This window comes from Triticum dicoccoides, chromosome 4B (assembly GCF_002162155.2).
Source record: "Triticum dicoccoides isolate Atlit2015 ecotype Zavitan chromosome 4B, WEW_v2.0, whole genome shotgun sequence".
Classification (NCBI taxonomy): Eukaryota; Viridiplantae; Streptophyta; class Magnoliopsida; order Poales; family Poaceae; genus Triticum; species Triticum dicoccoides.
Genome location: NC_041387.1, coordinates 499588179 through 499601754, shown reverse-complemented (window position 1 = coordinate 499601754; position 13576 = coordinate 499588179).

Here is a 13576-nt window from a genome sequence, read left to right as displayed (position 1 = left end):
TACAACCGGACATTAACAAATTCCCATCTGCCTCATAACCGCGGGCACGGCTTTCGAAAGTTTATACCCTGCAGGGGTGTCCCAACTTAGCCCATCACAAGCTCTCACGGTCAACGAAGGATATTCCTTCACCCAGGAAGACCCGATCAGACTCGGAATCCCGGTTTACAAGACATTTCGACAATGGTAAAACAAGACCAGCAAGACCACCCGTTGTGCCGACAAATCCCGATAGGAGCTGCACATATCTCGTTCTCAGGGCACACCGGATAAGCTAAGTGTACAGGTACCGACGTAATCCAAGTTGCCAAGGAATGGTCCCGCACGGTGCTCTAGTTTGGACTAACACTCGGAGGAGCACTGGCCCGAGGGGGTAAAATAAAGATGACCCTTGAGTCTACAGAACCCAAGGGAAAAAGGCTTAGGTGGCAAATGTTAAAACCAATGTTGGGCCTTATTGGAGGAGTTTTATTCAAAGCGAACTGTCAAGGGGGTCCCATAAATCACCCAATCGTGTAAGGAACGCAAAATCAAGGAACATGACACCGGTATGACGGAAACTAGGGCGGCAAGAGTGGAACAAAACACCAGGCATAAGGCGAGTCTTCCACCCTTTACCAAGTATATATATGCATTAATTAAATAAAAGATATTGTGATATCCCAACATAATCCTGTCCATCATGGAGCAATCTTCAACTTCACCTGCAACTAACAACGCTATAAGAGGGGCTGAGCAAAGCGGTAACATAGCCAAGCAATGGTTTGCTAGGAAGGGTGAAAAAAGGTTAGAGGCTGACATGGAAATATGGGAGGCATGGTAAACAAGTGATAGGTAGCGCAGCATAGCAAAAGAACGAAGCAACTAGCAAGCAAAGATAGAAGTGATATCGAGGGTAATGGTCATCTTGCCTGAAATCCCGCAAGGAAGAAGAACGAGTACATGAAGGAGACAAACGGACGTAGTCGAACGAATCCTCACAACTCCGGAACAAAACCGAAGCTAACGAGAGAAGCAAACCGGAAAGAAGCAAACAATATGGTAAACACACAAGCATAAACATGTCATGATGCACAAATAAGTATGATGCATGTCCGGTTTAATGAGGCATGGCATGGCAATATGCAACCAAACAATACTACAAATTAAGTGGAGCTCAATATGCAACGAGTTGCATATTGATGGAACACCACATCAATTATTTAGTTCTCTCTCGGTTATGTACCCAACAATATTAAATGTTGTTAACCATGGCAAGAGGTGAAACATAATTGAACTAACTATTTAGGCAAGTTTAAATGAGGTCGGAAACAAACAATAATTTTGGAAAATCCCCATATGTCATTTAACAATATAATGCAAACACAATTTTAAACATTTTAAATGTTTTTATCATGATGCGGATGACATATGCAAGTTTATGCAATTTTATGAAAACGTTAACATGAGCATATTATGAAACATTTGTCGCCATGGCGGAAGGAAAAAGGTGCCACGGCGGTGAAACGGAAATGGTGCCACGGCAACATTCCGGTCCCGGGAACTCATGGAGGTACCGGTGCAAAAGGAAGTGTGACGTGAGCGAGTCATGCAAGATGGTGGGGTGATCCCGGATTCCGGGTTCCCACGGGACGGTGGCATGGCAAAAGAGAGGCATCGCAAGGACAATTCGATCATGGTCCAAACATAGGGTGCATCTCATACAACACATGCATTCGGTCCACAGGTGATCATCTCGGGATTATACCTTCGAAGCATGCATTTTCAGGGCGGATCGAGTTCGACGAAGGAAGTAGTCGTTCACGGGTCGTCGTGGGAAGTAGTTGTACACGTTTTGTAGTTGTTCGGGGTCACGACGAGGAAGTTGACGTCCACGAAATCTTCGAGGGTCGACGGTAGTGGTACACGGGCCGTAGTGGAAGTAGTCGTTCTCGCAGCGGTAGTGGAAGTAGACGTTCACGTTTGGAGAGGAACTTGACAGATTTGAATCCCTTCGGGGTTGTCGTGGTACTTGCGGTCTCGGCGACGGTAGTGGTACTTGGTATCTTGAGGAACTTCATGGTTCAACGTGGCACTTGCGAGACCGCGTAGTTGTACACGCACGTAGACGAACTTGACGAGCTTGAGGTGGTCTTGGCTTGCAGGGACAACATACGAGACTTGGGCGACGCTGGGTATCGGGATCAGGAGCGTGCTCGCTCGGGCATGGAGCTGGTCGCAGTCAACGTGGCTGGGACGAGCAGCAAGGTAGGAGAAGCGGGGTTTGGACGCCGGCTGCAGGGAAGCAACCACCATGGGGACGGGGAGGAGCTCGGCTCCCCTCGGGCGTTGCAGGCTGCTGGTGGAGGAGACGCGCGGGCGAGGGGATGGATGGCACCGGTGGAGATGCAGGTGTGGAGCCACTAGAGTTGGACAAGGAGGAGGCGACGACGGAGATGATGGGGAACGAGCGTCGGAAGAGCAGCGGCGGCAAGGCACTGTCTCCATGGGAGGCGTCGGGAAGAGCTCGATGCGGCAGCCTGGACCATGGGGACGAGTTCTTCAGTTGTAGGGATGGGAGGAGCCGCGGTCTCAGGTGACAAGGAGGAGGCATAGGGGTCGGGACGAGGGCAGCAGGCGGGAGAGATGGCGGCGTAGCGAGGAAGAAGATTGGGAGAGGGGATCGGGCGTGAGGCGCGGGTGTGTGTGTGGATGTGCGGCGCACGATGGGGAACGAGGGGAGGAAGAGAGGCTGCGAGGGAGATGTGGATCGAGCAGGGGAGATGCTAGGGTTAGGGGTTGGGGCGAGCTGGGCCTTGGGCCATGGAGAAGCTGGGCTGCGGATGGGCCTAGATGGCCTGCTGGGCTCTCTCTCTCTCTCACTCTAAAAATGAAAAACAGAACAAAGATGAGAAGGAAAAGAAAAGGATGTTAGAGGTGGAGCTTGAGCGCGAGGGTATTTTTCCCGGACTCGCAAAAATGCGCTTGTTCCAAGAAAAATGGTGTGGACAAGATTGCAGGAATTAAATTCAAACTCATTTGAAATTCAAATGGGTTTGAACTAGGACTAGGTTTTGAAGTGTCCAAAAATGTTGAGATTTTTGGTGGAGCTCCGGAAAATGATGAAAGAAATTATGGGCAAGGTTGGAGACCAAGAATTAAGATAACAAAGGCATTGAGATAATTTGCAAGTGTGTTATGGTGATTTCCAAATTAAAGAAATATTTAATATAGCTCCCTAATATTGGAAGATATGTTATAAAGAGAAGTCACCCTTCCCTCGATTTAAATGGATCGAAGATCCATACAATTTATTTAGATGAGTATTAAAATTAATGATATGATGGCATGATGCAATGCAAATGATGCAACAAACAAAACAAATCACACAACGAAACTCGAAGTAGCTGGAAGTTTTCTGGAGCATCGGTCTCGGGGCGTCACAGAGCATGTTGGATGCATATTTTACTCATTCGAGGACATCCACTTGTTGTTTTGATTGATTGGCTTCTTTTTCTTTGGCCAAGTGGATGGACAAGAATGCCTAAGAACCTTCTCTAGCTATCTATGCTTTTCTCGTCTCAAACTCTATTCATGCTACATCACAAAATTTGATCAAGTCAGATTCGAACCACTCTGTGTGAGGAGCACTCGGAGTCCCCGATTCGTCATAGACTTAAACTTCCAAAACTTCTTTGTGATTTTTGGTCTGACCGATTCCTCCATTTTGGTCATACCGAGATAACTAAGTCGATCTAGGTTTTCAATCTCGGTGCAACCGATTTGAACTTTTTGGTCACACCGAGTTGCTGTAACTGTTAACAGTTATGCATCTCGGTGCCACCGAGTTGTTCCACTCGGTCACACCGACAGTGTCGAGCTATATATACTCACGGGCAAATTTTGGAAAACTTTCTCTGAAACCCCTCGCCCGCGCATAGCTCACTCTTCCTACTAGGTCTACGGATCGTCGACTTCGTCGCCAGCCTCCTCCTGTCGCTGGTCTCCACTGCCGTCAACGGAATTCTTCTCCGCCGTTGCCGCCGTAGCGAGTTCACCGCCGAACTAGGGTATGGACTCGATCACAGTGCTATCCTTGTCTGATTCCTAGCACATTGTGTTCATTATGATTCTTGCCACGATTGAAACACTCCTATCCAGTCAATACAATCCTTAGAATAGATGCGATTTGAAAATTTAGGGTTAGGTTTCCGCCGAAACCATCTCGGACCCACCGAGTTGAAAAACTCGGTCCCATCTATTTGGCTAACACCATTGCACTGGTAAGTCTCGGTCTGACCGAGAATTACAAATCGGTGTGACCAATTTTAGAACTTTGTGAAACCCTAGCAGTCTTGGTGCCACCGAACTGTGACTCGGTCTGACGAGTTCACTAGTTTAGGTTCCAAAACTGCTTCGGTATCACCAAGTTCGAAAATTGGTAGATCCGAAATGCTTTCTGTGGAAAACTAAAACTAAGTTTTTTGAATCATTCTTTTGCAAAAATCTCTGCATTTTGTGATGCTCATCCACTCTACCTCATCTATAACTATTCACAGGGTCAGCAGTCAGTATGTGCAGCATGTCAGACCAAAGTGATAGTCAGAACAAGTCAGAAGAGTAGATTCACATGAGTGAGGGCACTAGTCCCTCCAGTTCCTCAGATGAAGGCAGCAGAAATACTCCTAGCAATTTGCCCAAAGCAGCCACAAGAGCAAGAAGGAAGAGAACCTCAGACTCAGAGAATGAGGACTATGTGGCAGCTGAGGATGAGGCTACTTCCAAGAAGGTAGTGCTCAAAAAGGAGTATGGCTCAGCAAAGACCACAAAGCCTGGACTTAATAGGAAGGTTCCTGCCAAGAGGACACCTATGCTGAAGGTCAGAGGATCAACACAAGAACCTAAAAAGCCTGATCCTAAAGAGCCAGCTGCAGAAGGAAAGAAAAGGAAGGAAAGGGTCAAAAAGACCATGGCCAGAGTTGTTGGTCAACCTTCCATGATGGAAGAGGAAGAATAGGTTGCTGCACCAGCACCCAAGGCACAAAAGCTGATGGGTGATGCTATAAAGGCAGGGGCTGCAACATCAAAGCCCAAGGAAGCACCCAAAGCTGCCCCCAAGCCCAAGATTGCACCAAAGAGGAATACCAGGAGTATTCTAGCAGCTGAGAAGAACAAGGCCCCAATGCCTGAAGTTGCTGCTGAGGAAGATGAAGAAGGGCAGATCTTAAGGAAGCTCAAACCCAAGATTCCAAACCACAATGATGATCATCCTGTGGCTGAGAACATGAAGATCAGGAGAGACTCAGGGTTGAGGCTATGGAGAATGACAGATCCATATGCCACCAGGAGAAGGACTGTTGTTGATTACAGGTTCCATACAAAGGAACAACAGGACTTCTATGAGACAATCTTGTTGGACAAGAAGCCCATAGTGTGTGATATGAGGTGGGTCGACTGGACCTACATGAAAGAAAATGAAGAACACTATCCTAGAGTGCAAGACAGTTTCATTGCATGTGGAGTTGCAGATTTTGTTGGGCAGAAGCTCACCAACTGGAATGATGAACTCATTATGCAATTCTACTCCACGGCACATTTCTATCTAGATGGGAGGATAGTTTGGATGTCTGAAGGTACAAGGTACCAGTCAACCATTGAGGAATGGGCCAATCTGATCAATGCCCCAAACAATAATGAAGATGACTTGGATATCTATGCCAAGAAGAAAATGGATCATAACTCAATGTCACAGATGTACAAGGAGATCCCTGATGATGCACTTGAGACTTTCAAGTTTGGATCAGTTCATTTTCTTCTGTCAGGGCTGCCAGCGATCAACTGGATCTTAAGGCACACTCTGTTGCCCAAATCAGGTGACCACAACATGATTAGAGGGCATGCTATAAACTTGCTTCACATTTTTTATGTACCCCAGAAATTCAAGGTCATGAGCCTCATAGTTGAGAATATCAAGAGGACTGTAGCAGACCAGAAGAGGAGTTGTGAATATGCCCCACAGATTCAGGAGTTGATTAACTCAAAGATGGGCACAGGGAAGTATCTGTTGGATAAGGAACACTTTGCTCTCTATCCAGAATTTGAGGACAATCAAGTTGTAATGAATGAGAATGAACCATCTGTTGGGGAACGTTGCCGAAAATAAAAAATTTCCTACGGTTTCACCAAGATCAATCTATGAGTTCATCTAGCAACGAGAGAGAGGAGTTCATCTACATACCCTTGTAGATCGAGCGGAAGCGTTCAAGAGAACGGGGTTGAGGGAGTCGTACTCGTCGTGATCCAAATCACCGGAGATCCTAGCGCCGAACGGACGGCACCTCCGCGTTCAACACACGTACGGTCAGGGAGACGTCTCCTCCTTCTTGATCCAGCAAGGGGGAAGGAGAGGTTGATGAAGATCCAGTAGCACGACGGCGTGGTGGTGGATGCAGCAGCGATCTCGGCAGGGCTTCGCCAAGCTTCTGCGAGAGGGAGATGTGTAGCAAGGGGAGAGGGAGGCGCCAAGTGCATGGGTCCGGCTGCCCTCCCTCCCCCCCCCTCTTTATATAGGGCCCCTAGGGGGGCGCCGGCCCTAGGAGATTGAATCTCCAAGGGGGCGGCGGCCAAGGGGGTGCCTTGCCCCCAAGGCAAGTGGAGGCGCTCCCCACCCTAGGGTTTCCAACCCTAGGCGCAGGGGGGCCAAGGGGGGCGCACCAGCCCACCAGGGGTTGGTTCCCCTCCCACTTCAGCCCATGGGGCCCTCCGGGATAGGTGGCCCCATGCGGTGGACCCCCGGGACCCTTCCTGTGGTCCCAGTACAATACCGGTGACCCCCGAAACTTTCCCCATGGCCGAAACCTATGGGTTCGGGAGACATGCAGACATGACCGAGACGCCTCTCCGGTCAATAACCAACATCGAAATCTGGATACCCATGTTGGCTCCCACATGCTCCTCGATGATCTCATCGGATGAACCACGATGTCGAGGATTTAAGCAACCCCGTATACAATTCCCTTTGTCAATCGGTACGTTACTTGCCCGAGACTCGATCGTCGGTATCCCAATACCTCGTTTAATCTCGTTACCGGCAAGTCACTTTACTCGTACCGTAATGCATGATTCCGTGACCAGACACTTGGTCACATTGAGCTCATTATGATGATGCATTACCGAGTGGGCCCAGAGATACCTCTCCGTCATACGGAGTGACAAATCCCAGTCTCGATTCATGCCAACCCAACAGACACTTTCGGAGATACCCGTAGTGCACCTTTATAGTCACCCAGTTACGTTGTGACGTTTGGCACACCCAAAGCACTCCTACGGTATCCGGGAGTTGCACAATCTCATGGTCTAAGGAAATGATACTTGACATTTGGAAAAGCTCTAGCTAAACGAACTACACGATCTTTGAGCTATGCTTAGGTTTGGGTCTTGTCCATCACATCATTCTCCTAATGATGTGATCCCGTTATCAATGACATCCAATGTCCATAGTCAGGAAACCATGACTATCTGTTGATCAACGAGCTAGTCAACTAGAGGCTCACTAGGGACATGTTGTGGTCTATGTATTCACACGTGTATTATGATTTCCGAATAATACAATTATAGCATGAATAACATACAATTATCATGAACAAAGAAATATAATAATAACCATCTTATTATTGCCTCTAGGGCATATTTCCAATAGTCTCCCACTTGCACTAGAGTTAAATAATCTAGTTACATTGTGATGAATCGAACACCCATGGAATTCTGGTGTTGATCATGTTTTGCCCTAGGGAGAGGTTTAGTCAACGGATCTGCCACATTCAGGTCCGTATGTACTTTACAAATATCTATGTCTCCATCTTGAACATTTTCACGAATGGAGTTGAAGTGACGCTTGATGTGCCTAGTCTTCTTGTGAAACCTGGGCTCCTTGGCAAGTGCAATAGCTCTAGTGTTGTCACAGAAGAGTTTGATCGGCCCCGGCGCATTGGGTATGACTCCTAGGTCGGTGATGAACTCCTTCACCCAGATTGCTTCATGCGCTTCCTCCGAGGCTGCCATGTACTCCACTTCACATGTAGATCCCGCCACGACGCTTTGCTTGCAACTGCACCAGCTTACTGCCCCACCATTCAGAATATACATGTATCCGGTTTGTGACTTCGAGTCATCCAGATCTGTGTTGAAGCTAGCGTCGACGTAACCCTTTACGACGAGCTCTTCGTCAGCTCCATAGACGAGAAACATCTCCTTTGTCCTTTTTAGGTACTTTAGGATATTCTTGACCGCTGTCCAGTGTTCCTTGCCGGGATTACTTTGGTACCTTCCTACCAAACTTATGGCAAGGTTTACATCAGGTGTGGTACACAGCATGGCATACATAATAGATCCTATGGCTGAGGCATAGGGGATGACACTCATCTCTTCTTTATCTTCTGTCGTGGTCGGGCATTGAGCCGAGCTCAATCTCACACCTTGCAATACAGGCAAGAACCCTTTCTTGGACTGATCCATATTGAACTTCTTCAATATCTTATCAAGGTATGTGCTTTGTGAAAGACCTATGAGGCGTCTCGATCTATCCTTATAGATCTTGATGCCTAGTATGTAAGCAGCTTCTCCAAGGTCCTTCATTGAAAAACACGTATTCAAGCAGGCCTTAATGCTGTCCAGAAGTTCTATATCATTTCCCATCAAAAGTATGTCATCTACATATAATATGAGAAATGCTACAGAGCTCCCAGTCACTTTCTTGTAAACGCAGGCTTCTCCATAAGTCTGCATAAACCCAAACGCTTTGATCATCTCATCGAAGTGAATGTTCCAACTCCAAGATGCTTGCACCAGCCCATAAATGGATCACTGGATCTTGCATACCTTGTTAGCATTCTCAGGGTCGACAAAACCTTCCGGCTGTATCATATACAGTTCTTCCTTAAGATAACCGTTAAGGAATGCCATTTTGACGTCCATCTGCCATATCTCATAATCATAGTATGCGACAATTGCTAACATGATTCGGACGGACTTCAGCTTCGCTACGGGAGAGAAAGTCTCATCGTAGTCAACCCCTTGAACTTGCCGATAACCCTTAGCGACAAGTCGAGCTTTATAGATGGTGACATTACCATCCGCGTCCATCTTCTTCTTAAAGATCCATTTGTTTTCTATCGCTCGCCGATCATCGGGCAAGTCTGTCAAAGTCCATACTTTGTTTTCATACATGGATTCTATCTCGGATTGCATGGCTTCAAGCCATTTGTTGGAATCTGGGCCCGCCATCACTTCCTCATAGTTCGAAGGTTCGCCGTTGTCTAACAACATGATTTCCAGGACAGGGTTGCCATACCACTCTGGTGTGGAACGTGTCCTTGTGGACCTATGAAGTTCAGTAGCAACTTGATCCGAAGTACCTTGATCATTATCATTAATTTCCTCTCCAGTCGGTGTAGGCACCACAGGAACATCTTCCTGAGCTGCGCTACTTACCGCTTCAAGAGGTAGTACTTCATCAAGTTCCACTTTCCTCCCACTTACTTCTCTCGAGAGAAACTCTTTCTCCAGAAAGGACCCGTTCTTGGCAACAAAGATCTTGCCTTCGGATATAAGGTAGAAGGTATACCCAATTGTTTCCTTAGGGTATCCTATGAAGACGCATTTTTCCAACTTGGGTTCGAGCTTTTCAGGTTGAAGTTTCTTGACATAAGCATTGCATCCCCAAACTTTCAGAAACGACAGCTTAGGTTTCTTCCCAAACCATAATTCATACGGTGTCATCTCAACGGATTTAGACGGTGCCCTATTTAAAGTGAATGTAGCTGTCTCTAGAGCGTATCCCCAAAAAGATAGCGGTAAATCGGTAAGAGACATCATAGATCGCAACATATCCAATAAAGTGCGATTACGACGTTCAGACACACCGTTACGCTAAGGTGTTCCAGGCGGCAAGAGTTGTGAAACGATTCCACATTTCCTTAAGTGCGTACCAAATTCGTGACTTAAATATTCTCCTCCACGATCTGATCATAAGAACTTTATTTTTCGGTCACGTTGATTCTCTACCTCATTATGAAATTCCTTGAACTTTTCAAAGGTCTCAGACTTGTGTTTCATCAAGTAGACATACCCATATCTACTCAAGTAATCAGTGAGAGTGAGAACATAATGATATCCTCCGCGAGCCTCAACGCTCATTGGACCGCACACATCAGTATGTATGATTTCCAATAAGTTGGTTGCTCGCTCCATTGTTCCGGACAACGGAGTCTTGGTCATTTTGCCCATGAGGCATGGCTCGCATGTGTCAAATGATTCATAATCGAGAGACTCTAAAAGTCCATCAGCATGGAGCTTCTTCATGCGCTTGACACCAATGTGACCAAGGCGGCAGTGCCACAAGTATGTGGGACTATCGTTATCAACTTTACATCTTTTGGTATTCACACTATGAATATGTGTAACATCACGTTCGAGATTCATTAAGAATAAACCATTGACCATCAGGGCATGACCATAAAACATATCTCTCATATAAATAGAACAACCATTATTCTCGGATTTAAATGAGTAGCCATCTCGTATTAAATGAGATCCAGATACAATGTTCATGCTCAAAGCTGGCACTAAATAACAATTATTGAGGTTTAAAACTAATCCCGTAGGTAAATGTAGAGGTAGTGTGCCGACGGCGATCACATCGACTCTGGAACCATTCCCGACGCGCATCGTCACCTCGTCCTTCGCCAGTCTCCGCTTATTCCGCAGCTCCTGCTTTGAGTTACAAATATGAGCAATGGCACCGGTATCAAATACCCAGGAGCTACTATGAGCACTGGTAAGGTACACATCAATTACATGTATACCACATATACCTTTAGTGTTGCCGGCCTTCTTGTCCGCTAAGTATTTGGGGCAGTTCCGCTTCCAGTGACCCTTCCCTTTGCAATAAAAACACTCAGTCTCAGGCTTGGGTCCATTCTTTGACTTCTTCCCGGTAGCTGGCTTACCGGGCGCGGCAACTTCCTTGCCGTCCTTCTTGAAGTTCTTCTTACCCTTGCCTTTCTTGAACTTAGTGGTTTTATTCACCATCAACACTTGATGTTCCTTTTTGATCTCAACCTCTGCTGATTTCAGCATTGAATATACTTCAGGAATGGTCTTTTCCATCCCCTGCATATTGAAGTTCATCACAAAGCTCTTGTAGCTCGGTGGAAGCGACTGAAGGATTCTGTCAATAACCGCGTCATCTGGGAGATTAACTCCCAGCTCAGTCAAGCGGTTGTGCAACCCAGACATTTTGAGTATGTGCTCACTAACAGAACTATTTTCCTCCATCTTACAACTGAAGAACTTGTCGGAGACTTCATATCTCTCGACCCGGGCATGAGCTTGGAAAACCATTTTCAGCTCTTCGAACATCTCATATGCTCCGTGTTGCTCAAAACGCTTTTGGAGCCCCGGTTCTAAGTTGTAAAGCATGCCGCACTGAACGAGGGAGTAATCATCAGCACGAGACTGCCAAGCGTTCATGACGTCTTGGTTCTCTGGGATGGGAGCTTCACCTAGCGGTGCTTCTAAGACATAATCTTTCTTTGCAGCTATGAGGATGATCCTCAGGTTCCGGACCCAGTCCGTATAGTTGCTGCCATCATCTTTTCAGCTTGGTTTTCTCTAGGAACGCGGTGAAGTTCAGGTGGACATGAGCGTTAGCCATTTGATCTACAAGACATATTTGCAAAGGTTTTTAGACTAAGTTCATGATAATTAAGTTCATCTAATCAAATTATTTAATGAACTCCCACTCAGATTAGACATCCCTCTAGTCATCTAAGTGATACATGATCCGAGTCGACTAGGTCGTGTCCGATCATCACGTGAGACGGACTAGTCATCATCGGTGAACATCTCCATGTTGATCGTATCTTCCATACGACTCATGTTCGACCTTTCGGTCTCTTGTATTCCGAGGCCATGTCTGTACATGCTAGGCTCGTCAAGTTAACCTAAGTGTTTTGCATGTGTAAATATGTCTTACACCCATTGTATGTGAACGTTAGAATCTATCACACCCGATCATCATGTGGTGCTTCGAAACGACGAACTTTCGCAATGGTGCACAGTTAGGGTGAACACTTTCTTGAAATTATTATGAGGGATCATCTTATTTACTACCGTCGTTCTAAGTAAACAAGATGCATAAACATAATAAACATCACATGCAATTAAACAGTGACATGATATGGCCAATATCATATAGCTCCTTTGATCTCCATCTTCGGGGCTCCATGATCATCTTCGTCACCAGCATGACACCATGATCTCCATCATCATGTCTCCATGAAGTTGCTCGCCAACTATTACTTCTACTACTATGGCTAATGCTTTAGCAATAAAGTAAAGTAATTACATGGCGTTAAATCATTGACACGCAGGTCATACAATAATTAAGACAACTCCTATGGCTCCTGCCGGTTGTCATACTCATCGACATGCAAGTCGTGATTCCTATTACAAGAACATGATCTCATACATCACAATATATCATTCATCATTCATCACAACTTTTGGCCATATCACATCACAAATCATATGCTGCAAAAACAAGTTAGACGTCCTCTAATTGTTGTTGCATGTTTTACGTGGCTGCAATAGGGTTCTAGCAAGAACGTTTTCTTACCTACGTAAAAGCCACAACGTGATTTGTCAACTTCTATTTACACTTCATAAGGACCCTTTTCATCGAATCTGCTCCAACTAAAGTGGGAGAGACAGACACCCGCTAGCCACCTTATGCAACTAGTGCATGTCAGTCGGTGGAACCTGTCTCACGTAAGCGTGCGTGTAAGGTCGGTCTGGGCCGCTTCATCCCACAATACCGCTGAAGCAAAATAAGACTAGTAGTGGCAAGAAAGTTGACAACATCTACGCCCACAACAAAATTGTGTTCTACTCGTGCAAAGAGAACTATGCATAGACCTAGCTCATGATGCCACTGTTGGGGAACATTGCAGAAAATAAAAAAATTCCTGCGGTTTCACCAAGATCAATCTATGAGTTCATCTAGCAACGAGAGAGAGGAGTTCATCTACATACCCTTGTAGATCGAGTAGAAGTGTTCAAGAGAACGGGGTTGAGGGAGTCGTACTCGTCGTGATCCAAATCACCGGAGATCCTAGCGCCGAACGGACGGCACCTCCACGTTCAACACACGTACGGTCAGGGAGACGTCTCCTCCTTCTTGATCCAGCAAGGGGGAAGGAGAGGTTAATGAAGATCCAGTAGCACGACGGTGTGGTGGTGGATGCAGCAGCGATCTCGGCAGGGCTTTGCCAAGCTTCTGCGAGAGGGACAGGTGTAGCAAGGGGAGAGGGAGGCGCCAAGTGCATGGGTCCGGCTGCCCTCCCTCCCCACTCTTTATATAGGGCCCCTAGGGGGGGGGCGGCCCTAGGAGATTGAATCTCCAAGGGGGGCGGCGGCCAAGGGGGTGCCTTGCCCCCCAAGGCAAGTGGAGGCGCCCCCCCACCCTAGGGTTTCCAACCCTAGGCGCAGGGGGGGGCCAAGGGGGGGCGCACCAGCCCACCAGGGGCTGGTTCCCCTC